At 45.4% G+C, this 16,080-nt stretch overlaps 1 non-coding gene across 1 annotated transcript; it reads left to right on the top strand.

Moving 5' to 3' along the window:
* Nucleotides 1–5,214: 5,214 nt before the first annotated feature.
* TRNAG-ACC (transfer RNA glycine (anticodon ACC)) lies at nt 5,215–5,289 on the top strand. Its single transcript has one exon. It is a non-coding gene; the product is annotated as a tRNA-Gly (tRNA).
* Nucleotides 5,290–16,080: the final 10,791 nt, after the last annotated feature.

The following is a 16,080-nucleotide window of genomic DNA, read 5'->3' as shown; positions in this document are numbered from 1 at the left end:
CTGGGTTTAATGTGATGAAAATCCATATTCACCTTGAACAGGCTGTGTCAGATAACAGACATTTATTTGATCGGACTCCATTATGCCCTCAGCACTATTCCTGCCTACAAGGAAGAAGGTTTAGCCCAAGGTTCTGGAGACCATTGTTTGGGGTCCTTCAGTCCCTGGAACATAGTAACCACAAGAAGAGACAGATGAAAAATTAATGAATGTGCTATGCTAGATGTCTTGCAGTCAAGGATATTTATGTAGATAAAAGAGCAGAGGGGAGGGAATGATTTCATTGCTTATGTTTTTTCTTTATAATTATTAGGTCGGGGAAATTGGTGAAGAAATTGGGGGAAGGGACAGGGTGACTGAGACAAAATTGAAGACCTGCAATAGGAAACAAGACAAGCAGAGATGAGGCTGTGCAGACACGTGATCTTTTTAGGCTTGTGTCGCGTGGAGGGCAGTACAAAATGAAGTGTGGGGTACTTCAGGGTAAGGAAGGAAAAAAGCTCCCACCCAGGCAGATTTGCCCAAAGCCTGGCCAGCCCTGACTTGAGCAATGAGGTTGTTTGGACCAGCCCGAGGCCAGTAGCAGGGACTTACGTAACACAACAAAGTCTTGGCTTCTCTACCTTTCTCAAAGAAAATCTGCATTGTAATTTTTTGTGGCCATGGAGTAGTTTTGTGCAGGTGCTGTGTTGTGGTTACCACCAAAAGAAATGTGTGTTTCCTAATAAAAAATGAATTAAAACGCCAATAAAAAACAATTCCCCTCTACACACACACACACACACACACACACAGTCTTGAAACAAACCAACACTTTCATTTTTATGAACTGCAAGATGAATAGATTTTCCCCCAAAAGAGTGCCTAGTGAATTAGAAGCAAATCTACATATTTTCTAAAACGACTGAAGTATCACAACCCCAGAATATGAAGAAGCTTTCCAAAAGCAAGCCCAAAGCAAAGATTGCATTTAGTTCAAGTCGTGCATCACAAAACATACTACTATGCTATTTTAAGGAGATGTCAACTGAAAAAAAATGCACAACCTACAAGTTGAGAGTTGTGTTTTATTCAGTGGACTTTCTGAGGACCTCAACCCAGAAAGCAGCCTCTCAGATGGCTCTAAGAGACTGTTCTGCAGAGGCAAGGAAGGAGCCAGGATATATAGTTTTTGCAACAAAGACCAGGTAGTTGGAATATTTAAATATTACTGTTAGTTAAAGAAAGCCAGATAGCTCAGGGTAAGGAATTAGTGCTTTTCTATGTATGCGAAGGTGCAAAGGTCTGGGCTCATTGAAATCATTCCTTTGATATGCACCTGGCTCTCTACGTCCAGTATCCTGTGATTCCAACCTTAAGTCCCCTCAGGGGGCACCGCTGGGCGCTGCCTGCTTGTCTGCATCCTGAATTCCCTCTGCTCACTGTCAGGGATGGCGGTAGTGGCTAATGACTTAATGGCCACAGCATTCCTTGTTTACTGATATGGCTGACAATATTATTCATTCACAGAGATAACTGAAATTGTATGGATTAAATCTCTACAGAAAACAGAATATACTTATCTAGGATGAGGAATCAGTTCAACGTTAAAACATTATCCATGAGACAGAGTAGCTTTTGGCAGGTTAGATCAATGGATACAGCTCACAGAGCAGCAGAGCCAAGATTAGGGCTGTAAGGGCCACAGGGCCAGCTGGTCACTGTTCTGTTTGGGACCATGAACCAAAGGACCACCAGGGCGACTGGCCCTGTGCTTCCCACGAGGTGGGGCTGGTGTGAGTGCCCTGTTCACAGCACATAATCCGTCCCAAAGTACAGAGCCTGCTGGGTCCCCCAGCACAGAGGGTTGTGACGCTCCCTGATCATCAGAATCACCCAGGGGAGCTTTGTAAAGCTCCAGACACTCAGACCTCACCCAGAGACCAAGACCCATGGCTGGAGGCGGGTGTGCAGCTCTGGCGTCTGTGGCGTCTAACCCCTCTGTACCCACGTGCAGTCACCACGAGAGCCCTGCCTTGGCCCATCTGAGCTCGTGGTTGAGTCCTCCTCCTTCGATTACATCTCCTCCTGGGTCAGGGGACGCCTTAAGAACCCCTCCTCCTCCACCAAGTGTCTGCAGATGGTGCAACACCCGGTTACACTGAAAGCTGGGAGAGATGGCCATTGTCCCTAAGTGAGGAGTCCTAGGATCAGATTTGTATTTTAGGAAAAGACGCTGTAGGCAGGATGGCAGGAGTGAAGAAGGGGAGCCTGAGGCCAAGGATATGAGTCGGGCAAGTGACCCAAGCGAGGGGAGAGGCCAGGGGGTGGAGTCTCTGGGAGGGAGTCTGAGATTGAACCACAAAGTGTGTTGACTGTGTCAGCGAGGGCGAGGGCAAGGAAGGAGTGGAGGGCAAAAATACGAGAGGGGAAAGTAAGGTTAAGAGTGACAAGATTAACTAAGAAGACCAACTGCTCTGGGGAAGGAGAAAGCGCATCCTTCTACCCGGAGTGTCTGCCCTCCTTTCTCACCCACGGCCCTGGAGGGGCTGGAGCAGATTACACAGAGCTGCCACTAGACCCGGTGCTACGGACTTGGATTGCAATCGTCTGGGTTTGTGTCTTGACTCTGCACTGCTGAAGGACAGAGACTGGTATTGTTCATCTTTTTTAAGTCTCAGCACCTAGCATAGTAAGCACGGAATAGGCATGTAACACATTTTTTGCTAAAAAGATGAGTGACAAGATGGGGTTGGGAACAGCCTCCTTGGGAAATCTCACTGGTATCAAGACAGCCTGATGACAAAGACTGTTTCACATAAAATGTAGCCAACATGCCTTATTCACCTGGGCTGCAAATGGCTTACATGACACGGTGATTCCAGCAACGTCCTTTGGGAGGAGGTGTTAATGAGGAAAGGTTTTTAGGCTCGAGTTGTCATATTTTGATGCAGTGTGTGTCTTCCAGAGCGGGCGCCCTCTGACAAAAGCTGTTGTCCATGGGAGATGCTGTCTTTCTGAATGTAGGGGAGGAGGCTGCAGATGGGGGAGCCAAGACACAGCGGGGGTGGGGGTGGTGATGATGGGGGACGAGGAGGGGCAAGAAGTGAACTTGACCAGCATAACCTGGGGAGACGAGAGATCCGCCGCTCAGCTCAATAATAGAGAAAACTCCCTTAGAATGGGAGGCAATGATGGTAATGATAGCCAGAGACAGGGAGCAATAATTTCCTAGAGCACAGGGAAAGAGATTCTATGGCTCTTTGTCAGACTGCCATTCTTTGCTTTCAGATCTCCCTGCAATACTCTTTCCCCAAGTTCCCTGAAATGACACAATGAATATGGTTAATTAAGCAATCAATAGCCAGGGATATTCAGACGGCTGCTAGATGCCTACCAGAGAGGAATCCACCAGCTTGAGAACCGGGGGGTAACCCAGACATGGGCACGTCTGACCCCAAATGTGCCTGGGGCAGCATTTAACCAGCCACCCCATCCCATCTCTCCTTGCAGATGCTTTCTATGTAGTTAGATCCCTCTTGCACCAAGAAATTCTTCACATCAGCTACAGTTATATTTTTTGTGTAAAATCTCCCCATGTGACTTTTTACTGCGAGCCATCTCCCTCTCCCCACCATCACCCACCCATGGCAGTCCCCGAGGGGGACAGCACCGCATTGCCAATTAGAAGTATGCTCTCTGGACGTCTTTGTCTGCAGTGCTGTGAAGACTCCATTTTCACATTTCTCTTTGGCAGGAAGTGTTAACTCCTAGTTTCAGAAGTTCAAAGTGGGTTTTCCTGTCCATTTCTATGAAATTCAGTACAAATGTGGACTCGCTTTCCCTGCCCTGCTGGTTTTCCTCTTCCATTTCTTATTTCCCTCATCACCAAAATTCTGTGCTAGGCAGTGTCTCTGGCACTGTTGTTGGCAGCTTGGGAAGGAAGATAAGAAAAAAAAGAAGAGAAGTAAAGAGACCAATAGGAAAAAGGACACTTGAGGCCGAAGGGAGTTGTCCAAATGGTTTTGGAAACAACCCCCTGCCTCCTGTTGTCTGCCGTGGGCTTTTGCTTTCAGTGTCTTGAATTCAGTCGCCACCTTATTCATTCAGTTCTGAGAGCCTGATTCAGCTTTAAAATTATCTGCTACATGTCTAGCACACTTTACCAAGGCATCCACCGTGGAAATGAAGCCATGTTATGGGAAAGCACACTAAAGAACACTAAACTAAAGAAAGAACACCAAAACGGAAGGGGCGAATTTAAGGTATGAGACAGGAAAAAACATATAAATATTCAGAGCCTTATCGTCTACCCCACCTGAAATAGTCCTGGGCTTTTTCTACGTGGGAAACAGAGGCTGCTGGAGGACATCCTTGAAGCCTGGCCAGGTTCGCTTTAGAAAGAGCAGAGAATAGGTATTTAAAGGTGCAGGGAGTGAGGGACCCAACCAGTGGTTTATAGCACAACTGGGGAGAGAGGCCGGGGAGAAGATGTTGTACTGGGGGGAATGGAGAAAAAAAGAATTTTTTGAAATTTTCTGGGCATTAGGGCTATAATCTGCCCTCGGCATTTTTTCAATAAACTATAGTAAAGATGCAAGTTACTTTGAAGTATTTTGGGGTAATGGTCAGATTTTACCTTGAAAGTGAGCCCACACGGCAACTCATCTTTATGTAGGTTACAGACAGGCATGTCTGACAGTGTTGTGGAAGCTAAGGCTGAGTAAGAGCTGGCAAGGAACGTGGTTGGTCCAGGACGGGTGTCCAGGGAAAAAAACAGTGGGGGAAGTAAGACTCTCAGAATGGTATGAAGAAGTCAGTCAATGTTTTTACCAGACAGTCCTTGAATACTAAACTGTCATGGAGTAATGCCAGTCAGCAAAGAGCCCCAAGGCCCCAGAACTCCTCTGCGTAAAACAACCTCCTTCTTGTTCCCAAATACTAAATGTTATTTTGTGGTTTCCTGTGTGTCCACAGTAGCAATGCTGACCCCAATCAAAGGCTAATTGGAGACCTCACAGCAGTGAGGACAGGGCTCGTCTGCCCGCAAGGCTGTTCACCACACTTCACGGGAGATTAGCAGCGTCCGCTCTGCTCTCTCTTGGCAGTTTGTCTGGATGTACCCACCATCTTGAGGGCTAAAGGGAACCTCTGAGAGACCTAGAGTGTATTGAAATACTAACAAATTACCACAGGTGAGAAGTCACTTGATAACAAAAAGAAATGACCAGGGGGGAGGGGATAGCTCAACTGGTAGAGCACGTGCTTACCATGCATGAGGTTCTGGGTTCAATCCCCAGTATCTCCTCTAAAAAAATTAAATAAACTTAATTACCACCCCCTCACTGCCAAAATAAAACAATTTAAAATATAATAACAAATAAAAAGAAATGACCAGTTTCCAAAAATCACCATTCAGGATATTTGAGAAAAGAACTGGGAGTTGCTGGGGAGGTGGGCAGGGATGGTGTCTGGCCTTGACCCCACAATTCCAGGTTCCTGATTTTGAAAACTGCACACGTGGGGTTGTATCCTGGCCCGCTGAGGGGGAAAAAAAAAAAGCCTGCCCTGCAGGAGGCAGGGAGCTGTGGAAGCTGGGCGGAGAGCCCAACCCAGAACCTGCAGGCTCCAATCCTCAGCCCTGCCCCCGCCACCTCAGGAGCTCCTCCACCCCACGGGCTGTCATTTTGTCAGAACAGTCACTGCAATCCAACCCCACACTAATCTCAGCCCCCGGAGTGGTGCTGGGAGCCCTGAATTTTCCCTGAGGTCTGGGATCAAATCTTGGTGCCCAGTATTTAAAACTGTATAATCACCATGATTTCTGTTCAACTCTGTGAAATAGATGCACAACATAAAAGATTAGAAACACAATCCGCATCCACGTTAGAGCTATTCCTATTTTCTCCATCAAATAAAACTTGTTCTATTTTCCCAATTTTCAGCCACAATCATTTGTAACTTTTATGACCAGAAAATACCTCTTTTAATTGTGAAAATAATTACAAGTTACAAGTCCTTGCTCTCCCCCTGATTACCTCCAGGCAATAACCTCTCCAAGCCTTGGTTTTCGCATCTACAGAATGAGAAGGCTGTGTGTGTGACTTGCTCACTAAGGTCCCATTTAGCACCAATGGTCTGGAAATCTGTGAGAAATTTCATTACATGTTATACTAATTTAGCCACAAGAGAGTACAGTCTTTACAAACCTGTTAGGAGTTCCAAGTATTTGTATCTAGCTTGAGAGAACAAAATTAAACCTGGCTTGACATAAGGAAAAATCATCATATGTACTAATTCTATTTTCTCTTTTGGAGAACTTAATGGTGCATTAATTTATCAGACTGTGTTAGGGCTTATTATGCACCAGGAACTCTGCCAATAGTTGTTATAATCTGCACAACAGCACACACTTCTATGGGAAGTTCATTAGTTAAGGTAATGCTAGCTGCTGTAACAGAGAAACCCCCAACTATCAGGGGCTTACTACAAGAGACGATTATTTCTCACTTACTTGAAACCCCAAATGGCTGTTCCTAATTGGGGCAGAAAGAAATGCTCTTCCAAGTCATGATTCAGGGACTAAGGCTCCCCCAACTTATGTCTCTGCTGCCTTCGAGACACAGCTTATTTGTCACAGTTTTCAACTACCTTAATCTGACAACGGAGTGAAAAGCACACAGGTTTTCTTAAGGGCCATCATTGTAAGTGTACCTCATAACTCCTGCTTGTATTCCATTGGCTCTCCTCAGTCACATGACCATGCACCACTGCAGGGGAGGCTGAGCAATACAATCGCACTGCGTGCCCAGGGGAAGAGGAACAAGTCTGGTCATCAGCTGTCAGTCTTTGCATCCACAGGTGTTATCCCCATTTTGAAGATGAGGAAACTGAGGCTCAGCAACTAAAGTGGCAGCTTCAGAATTTGAACCCAGGACCCTTGACTGCAACACAAATGCCACATTCGCATAAACAGCAAATGGACTATAATTGTGAATGCTGTGATAGTGGCAAGGGAAGGGAAAATGACAACGAAGCTTGTTGGGGAGGGAGATTACCCTTGCCTGGTGGAGGATGTGAGGGACAGAGGATCAGAGAAGTTAAGTAAACTGTTAAGACCAGACAAACAACCAGTGGCTAAGCTGAGACTCCAAGCCCAAAGCCCTCTCTCTGCTGAGCTGCCAGACTGCCTTAAATTCCATCTTGAAGGAGGAATGTGTGTTTGCGGGCCCACAAGAAGGGGCAGGGCACTGTGGGCAGAAGGAACGTCAGGGATTTAAGCCTACAGGCAAGATAAAGCCTCCAGAGACAGAGCAAGTCACTTCATGTGGTCAGTTACCTGTTACTAAAGCAATCAAACTATCTACAGCCAGCCCGAAAGTAGATCATGTCTGTGGAATATTATTTCTTGAATAGCCCAATTGTTATATTGCCTGTCATTTTTACTTTTGCATAAAATTGAACTTTATGGTTCTATGGTAATAAAATTCTTTCATTTATACCATGTTCCTACCCACTAAGCTTTTACTAAGATATATTCTTTTATGTTACAGCTATATACTTTGATTAAAGCAGTTACAGATTCATCTAATTCCACATTCAAATAACTGCCCTGATCAATTTTTATTTTCCATACTTTCCCTTTTGATCCATTATCTCATTTCTCCAAAATGGCTCTAAGATAATTTAAAACGTCTGATATTTCACTCTATGTATAGGGATTGACCTATCTGTTTAATAGTTGTGCAAATCAGCGTGGCTTGATCTGTGCTATTCGTCATTATTTGCAGCCTGATTAAAGTCATGAATCTCTAAAGTATAACCATGTTTTCAAGATTGTCATCTAAATTATGTAAATAACTAGCCCCATAATTAGCTCTCACTTTTGATGAGTTTCTGTGCAGGTTCAAAGTATGTTCATCTATATTTATGAGGTTCAAGGTGTGCTAATCTCCCAGACAGGCAAGTCTCTGCAGGAAGTGAGCCTCCCGGGAAAGAGCCACGTCCACATCCTGACCAGGATGGCCGGGCCACCGTCCCTCATCTTCATGCTCAACTCACACACTTGAGTCCTCAGATCTGGAAGGTTCTTCAAGGCATGAAAAACAGCTGAATCCTTTTTCTTCCCAACTACTTGTCAGGATCCTAAAGTTGACCACTGTGTTTCTTTTTCCACATTCTTTCTAACTCTGCCAGGGATAACTTTTCAGATCCTTCTAGAGAAAATCTTCATATTTCTTACCTTCACTTATAAATAAGAAAACCACTAAGCAATTTCCCCTTAAGAATCAGAGGCTTTTCTTTCCAGCTGGATAAGAACTGAGGCTTCCAGGTTGACCTTTGGAAGGACTTGGTCGTTGGTTCCACTCTTGGCAGCATCTTGAGCATGCTTAACCTGGGTTTGAATCCTGGCTCTGTCACCTGTGAGTTTACATGATGGCTCATCTCTCTGAGCACTGAGTTCCTCATCAGGAAAATGGGGTGATTTTCACCTTCCAGAGTTGTCCAGAGAACTAAGGGAGGTTCATGTAAGTCAGATCACCTGGCAGTGTTCCCCAGGGAAGTGGTGTTATGCAATGGATACACACGCAGGTTCTGGACCAAAATCCCACTCCACTACTTTTCAGTGACCTTGAGCAACTTAATTAATTCTTCTAGGTCTCAGTTCTTCATCTCTAAAATGGACATAGTGATAGCATCTATCTCATCAAGTTGTTTTGAGAATTAAGCGTGTGTAATTTTCATGCCCACAAGGCACTCTTTGAGGCCCAGGACAGATCAGCCAACAAACCATATTACTGTCCACTAAGTGCTGGCTTGAGTGCTTGATGGGAAGGGGTCTGCCCTGGCAAGCTCCTTCTGCCAAAGAAGAACTGCCATGCAGCTACAGCTGTGATTGGCTCCACAACTGGGAGGAAAAGCACCCTGGGGGGATGGTTAGACCATTGGACTAGAAAGGAAGCCAGGGAAGGCTTCCTGGAAGAAGAGAATCTTGAGTTGAACTTTAAAGCAAAATTAAAAATACCAAAAGGGGAAGAGAAGTTACTGGGTCAGAAGAAGGGACTCTGTCCACATTAGCTATTAGGTTTTCAAGCCTAATATCTCACCTCTAAGAAAGGAGCTCTATAAATCCAAAAGACAGAAAGGAGATGAGTGGTTGCCAGGGACAGGAAATGGGGTGTGACTGCTTATGGGTATGGAGTTTCTTTGGGAGGGGAATGAAAATGTTCTAAAATTAAATAGTGGGAGTGGTTGCACAACTCTGCGAATATACTAAAAACGACTGAATTGTATACTTTAAAAGGGTAGATTTTATGGAATATAAATTATATCTCAATAAAGCTGTTACTTACAAAATAGAAGAAAAATGGAGTCTTAATAAGATCCTATTGCGGAGAGGTCCCTCTGTTCTGCCAGTGCCTCCGTCCCCCACCCCCAGGCCTGGGAGCTGCTGGGAAGCAGATGTTCTCTTGATACGATGCCACAGACCATGAGGACGAGCACAAATATTAATTGATGATAGCATTTTTTCATCTAGCTCAGTAATTTTCAGTTGTGTGTGATTTTGTCCCAAAGGACATTTGGCAATGTCTGGAGACATCTTTGGTCGTCACGACTTGAGGGTAGAGGCCAGGGAAGCTGCAAAGCATCCTGCAATACACCAGCCAGCTCCTGCACCCCTGCTCCCCCAGCAAAGCTCATCCAGCCCAAAATGCCAATAGCACCGAGGTTGAGAAACTAGATCCAGCCCAACTTCTACAAGTTCCTCTTACCATCTCCCCTTTAATGCAAAAATTTTAAGGCCCAGAAATGAATATCTAAAACAACTCAAAAGTTCTCTCTCCAAAGAATTTTTTCCTATACATAATTGTAGCAGTAATAATCCCAATTTCAATTTGTTCCAGATTCATAAGGAAAACAGTCTTTTCCTGTAATTTCCTGGTTTATTTCTCTCTTGAAAGCAAAACTAGGTAACATCTTTACAGGAACATGATATTTTCACTAAGTTAAAAAGTTTGTGGTTTTGATTCAATTATTTTCCAAAGTTTCCTGGGTATTTCTCTGGACACAAAACCACTTTTACTTAGCTGAATGACAACAATAACAAAAATCTGCTTTTCCCTTTAAATGAAATCTAGAAGAAAACTATCCTATTGGAAACATGGGCGGGTGTGTTCATCACCAGTGGGGTGTCAGGTCCGAGAGGTAGGGGCACAGGAGATCCGAGTCAGCCTGGGTTTGGTTCAGCCGTATGGGCTGGGCTGCTCACTGCTCTCTCTAAACCTCAGTTTCCTCTCCTATAAAAACTGGGATGTAATGCCCATCCTTCCAGGTTATCGTGAGTCCATTGTGTTTGGTACTCACCCAATGCTTGTCCCCCACACCCTAGAGCAGCCCTTGCCTTGGGCCAGCCTGGACCACCCCACCCCCAACCCACCCCACACATTAGTCAATACAGGGCCCTTTGCTCCTTAGCAGACACGAGTAGTAGTTTCTAGAAATGCCAAGGAAATAGGTTTCCGTGGCTCTGTCTATTGCCAGGCCTGGAGTAGGGGTGGTTGGTGACAGTTCCTGTTTCTTCCAAGGCCCGGTGTCCGGGGCTCAGCCATCCTTTCTCTGTGGTCAGTCAGGTATCCCCGGGTACCTGCGCCGTGTCTGCTCTGAACGCACAGACATTGTGTCTCTCAGGTCCTTACTTCAGACTCCATATCCGCTGGGGGTGCCTTCAGGAAGGGGGTGTTAACCCTTGTGGAGCACCTACCAAGTGCTTGCACCCTGCTGGGCTCTTCACATCATCACATGTCAGTCTGCAGTGAGTAACTCTAGTCACGATCATGACCTTTAATGATTGCTTGATTATGTGCTCAGCACTTGACGTGTACTGACTCATTTTCATTTTATAGCAACACATGAAGAAGCCACAATCCCCATTTTACAGGTGAGATAAATAAACACAGATGGGTCACATCATTTGCCCAGCGACACAGGAGAGGTGAGTCAGGACATGCACCTTGCACACCGTGAGATGTGACATCATGCCAGCAGTATCTGTTTCCCTCACCCTGACCCACCTTACTCTAACCCAGCTCCTTTCTGTTTGACAGTGACCTACTTTCAAGGTGGAAACTAAAATTAACCTTCTTTGGCTTAAGTCAGCATAGTTGGAGTACTGTCCACAGTTCTAATGTCTCAGGACGAAGTCTGTCTGCCTCTAGTTGGATTGTGCAATGCCAGGAATTAAGTGCAGGTGCTTAAACTCAGATGCCCAAACCACCTTAAGTCAAAAGCATACATTTCAAAATTGAATAATACCACAGTCTCAGCCTTCAAAACACTTTTAACTTTAAAATGAGGCAGTCATACTAGTTTTCCACTCTCCTTGGGGCAGAGAAACTGTTACAGTCCTCCATGGGCCAGTGCACCTTAAGAAGAATCTACTGGACCTTTCTCTGCATATTACTAGAGCCTTTGAGTGTCCTGATCTGTGCCCCACGATCCCAGGAGAGTTCTGAACCTAAGTCTGCATTTAATGGACCCAGGGGCCCTGCTCTACTTAGAGAAAAAGTACTTCGTACTCTTCCCTTCCAGCAAGTCATGTATCCATGGGCAGTCCTAGATTCAAGATGGTGCCTCTGTACCTCCCAGACCAAGGAAGACCACACCTCTTGGGACAGCGCTGGGCTATAATCAGTTCCCGTGCTCACCGCAGTCCAGACTTCAAACCCAGAAATGACCTTTGGGAAAATGGAATGTAGGTAATGGAATGCACTGAACAGTCCAATATTTCATCACATGTCACAGGAGCAAAAGTAAGTGCAATAAACGATAGCTCACTGGTGAATCATCCATCAGAGATCCATCCCAAATGACATTTTCCTTCTGCTTCGAGAGCCTGTTCCATTTTCCTCCCATCTTCATCTCACTCATGCTTCAAGACATGCAGCTCAAATGCTCCCACCTCTGGGGAAATCTCCCCATACACCCACTGAATTAATTGTTCCCTCTTCTGGATTCCCACAGCTCTTTGTACTGACAGCAACTCCACACCTACTGTACTTTGAAATTACCTACGTAGGTCTGTCTCCCCCACCAAGGAGCTGAAGGCAGACCCCATGTTGACCTGTCTTGAAGTCCCCCTGCATGAGCAGAGACAATAGTGAAGACCTTTGGGAGGGAAGGGGGAGATGGGGGAAAAGAGAGGGAAGGAAGGATGCAAGGGGAAAGAAAGGAATGGAGTCCAGTAGAGTGGAATCCATGCAGCTGGACGTTTTCTACAAAAAGAAGATGGCAAGATGGAGACTGCATTAGTGTCCCAGGGCCACCACAACAAATTACCACAAACCTGGCAGCTTCAAATAGCAGAAATTTATTCTTTCCCATTTCTGGAGGCCCAAACTCCAAAGTTAAGGTAATGGCAAGGCTGACTTCTTCCAAAGACTCTCGGGGAGAATTCCTTCCTGCCTCTTCCAGCTGGCATTCCTTGGCTTGTGGCCACATAACTTCAGTCTCAGGGGTTGAAATGTGGACATATCTTTGGGGAGGAGGGGGACACAATCTGACGCATCGCAGAAATCAACTCCACGTCTTCAACACCCCCAAATCCCACCACCCAGGTGTTCCCAGGGGGAGGCATTCAATTCCAAGGCTTCCCAACTTGGTTCACCACCAAGCGCACATTAAAAACGATCATATTTCAGCATTGCACCAGAGCGAGGATGCGGCCGCTCATGGCCTGAGCCCCCCATGGGGATCTGGCTGCCCCAGGCCTGCCCCTTGGCCCTGAGCTGAGGGGATCATTAGCTCACAACCCTGTGACCCATCCCCGGCAGCTGCAGCCCACCAGCAATGCTCTGTAAACACATAAGAGCCACAAAACATGGGGTCACCACCTCCAACCTCCTATTATCTAAAGCTGGCAGGAGGCACCAAAGCAACGCTCCCCTCCCAGGAGCCCCTTCCTCTTCTTCCACATCCACCCACCAGACTTTCTCACGCTCCTCTCTCGACCTCTGAACCAGAGAGACGAGGCAGGCCAGGCTCCTCCTCTGACTGTGAAATACCAGGAAGGGTCAGGAGCACCCCGTTTTGCCTGTGAACTTTCTCCTCCCAAGTGGCATAGATCTTACCTCTGTGGCCGCAAGCCCAGTTTCGAGCCTACACATCTTCATCTTCTCTCATCACGCCAAGTGGGTTTCTAATTATGAGCAGGGCACGCCCAGGACCACGCAGGAGACTGATACGTCCTCTATTCTTTGGCTTCTGTGTGTGTGTTGAGTGGGGGCTGTTCCTCAGCAGGGATGTGGGGGTTTTGGCCTGAGGTCACGGGGAGAGGAAGGTCTGATTTCTCTTTATGTAGAACAGTTCTGCCCAGCCCCGACACGGGCTTCCTAGATAGAATTCACTTCACATCTCTGTTTTGTATTCTGACGGTGAATGGAGTATAATCTGTCCTTCCTGAAACACCCTAATCAACCAACTTGGCCAAGTTCTTTTCTAAACAAGCCCTGTGCAGCTTCCAGTGCTTTTTCTGCAAGAAATACCAAATTAGCTGCTTTGTGGTTTGCTGGTGAGCCCTGGGACCTTTATTTCATTATTAGGCACTCCCTGGCCCACAGGGAGAACTGCCTGGAATATCTAAAACTGTCTATTGTTGAAGTTCATTTCATTTCACTCCTGTGCCTGATTCCACTGGTGATCTCGAACATGGGCTGTATATCAAAACGGTACCAGATAGGGAAAAAATACATGAATAAGATGATTATGATGGCAAAAGAATTCAATTCATTTAAAATACCCCCACACTTCCTTTCAGGTTTAATCATTCATTCTTTCATCTGTGCAAGGATGGTAGTCAATGTTGGCTGATCTTAAAGACAATCAGTGAAATTTTCTGGAAACACATCCTCAAACATGCTGCAAAATATACGTGGCTCAGCTTTCCGTATTCGAATGGGAAGGTAATTTTTATGAAAGCAATTTTTGCAGAGAATATTCCAAGTCTCATTTACAGAGCTGAGGAGGTAATTTCGGTGAGTCGAAGTCAGTCTGCCCTGGCTGGGCTCACATCTCAGCGAGGACCCTGACACCCTGAGAATTTGACAGGGTTCATTTGCAGCTTCAAAGACAGGAACAATTTAAATACACAGCATTCATAGCAGCTGGAGGTAAGGAATTGTGATGCTGACATTTTGCCCCTTAATTCAGCTCTGAGTCAGAGCACAAAGTATCGCAGCACCAAAATTTTCAAGGGGTGACTTTAATATTCCTCATTGGATTAAGACGGGCTATAGACATGCTTGTCCTATGCCCCATGACCCTCTGGGGCAGTTATACAATTTATTATCCAAATGGAGACACTCCTGAGAATAAAAGGGTCTACACTTTTAATAATTTACCGGGGTCTGGTACCTATAAATCAGATCTATCCCAGGCAAATTGGGAGGTGTGGTCAATCTCACTTCTCACCCTCCCTCCAGGTCCCCATTTAATCCCCACCTCGTCCGTGGACATTTACCCGTCCTCCCTCACCCCCCAGTGACTTTGTGGATAGCAGGGTTTGTGGGGGTAGGGGTGGGAGGGGGCTACTGCCAACCATCTTCACAGCACCTCCCCTCAGTCTCTCATTCAGATTCTGCCATTGTCAGAATATGAGAGCACATGAGGATGGCTGAAGAGTAGGTACGGAATGTATGGACACAGGAATGTATGTGGCTCCCAAATGTACATAGGAAACAATTCTCCATCCTCAGTCTACTCCTCAGTTGCCAGCACCTGCCTCCTTGCACCATGACTCACCACCACCAGCTCCTTCAACCCACTCACATCATAGAACCTGGAAGCTCCCAGACTTACACTAGGCAAACCATACCTAGTAATTCTTCTGGTTAACCAGTGTTTGGCCTTGATGGCAGAGAGAGATTTAGAGTCACAGATTTGGGAGAGCCCTGGAGGACATGGCTGCCCCAGTCACTGACCTCAAAGGAAACGGTTTCAGTCACATAAGAGTAAAGTTTGTTGTTAGAATTTGTCTAGAGATGAAGCTTCCAAAATCTATTTCAACAAGTCTATTCTTATATTTGCCAACAGAAGGAACCAGAAACTCCTTGTGTTTCACATGCTCTGCAGTTTAGGGCTTATTTCCTCTTGTCCACCAGTGCAGAGTATCTTCTGTAGGACAACCCCTTCTCTGTTCTTTTCTTTCTGGCCTTTAATTGTCTTTCTTAGTTCCAAGTGTTCCAAGTGGTTTCATAATCATTTCTGGTTACACAGACAATCAGAGAGATGACTTAAGAGGGCTAGTTTTCCTGCCTGATGCTTCTAGATCCTGAATCTCTGACTGATAGTGACAACACAACATTCGTGGTTTTCCACCAGGACACCTCAGTGCTGTTCTTCCTCGCTTGGCCATAGTGCCCCTTTACCAGTTATGTTTAAATTTGGATTTCCCATCTAGAGAGTTCAAGGCTATCGCGTCCTGGGGTTTTTTCCCACTTGGTCTTTGGCTTCCAACCCCTCTTCCGGGGTATCAAGGACATTTGGGTTCATTATTACATCTCCATGCCTTAATTAAACCAGTTAAGAGGAAAGGTATCAGGGAGGAGGGTATAGCTCAAGTGGCAGAGCACAAGCTTAGCATGCATGAGGTCCTGGGTTCAATCCCCAGCACCTCCTCTAAAAATAAATCAATAAGTAAACCTACTTACCTCCTCCCACCAAAAAAAAATTTTTTTAATTTAATTTAATTAAAAAAAAGATATTGGACAGAGCTCTTGGCTGGGGACCCAGCTCTGTAACCTTAAGAAAATCACTTCATTTCTCTGGGCTCTGTGTCTTCATTCATAAAATGTTGAGTATAAACTAGACTCATACTCTTATCTCTCAGGTCATAAATTCCATGATCCTATCCTTCTGTTCGAGTAAATAATGCAATTCTTTATATTCTTTTTAAAAAATTTGTTCACATGAAACATTTAAAATATACAAAATTACAAAAAGCACTATAACAACTATTTACCATCCACCCATTTTTAACACATCTTAAAATTTTGCCATATTTCTTTAAAATTTTCTCTTAAAAAAAAAAGAAATAAAACAAGGCAA

Source organism: Camelus dromedarius, chromosome 6 (assembly GCF_036321535.1).
Source record: "Camelus dromedarius isolate mCamDro1 chromosome 6, mCamDro1.pat, whole genome shotgun sequence".
In the NCBI taxonomy this organism is placed as follows: Eukaryota; Metazoa; Chordata; class Mammalia; order Artiodactyla; family Camelidae; genus Camelus; species Camelus dromedarius.
The sequence above is the reverse complement of the archived record's forward strand: the minus strand, read 5'-3'. Positions and strand labels throughout refer to the sequence as shown.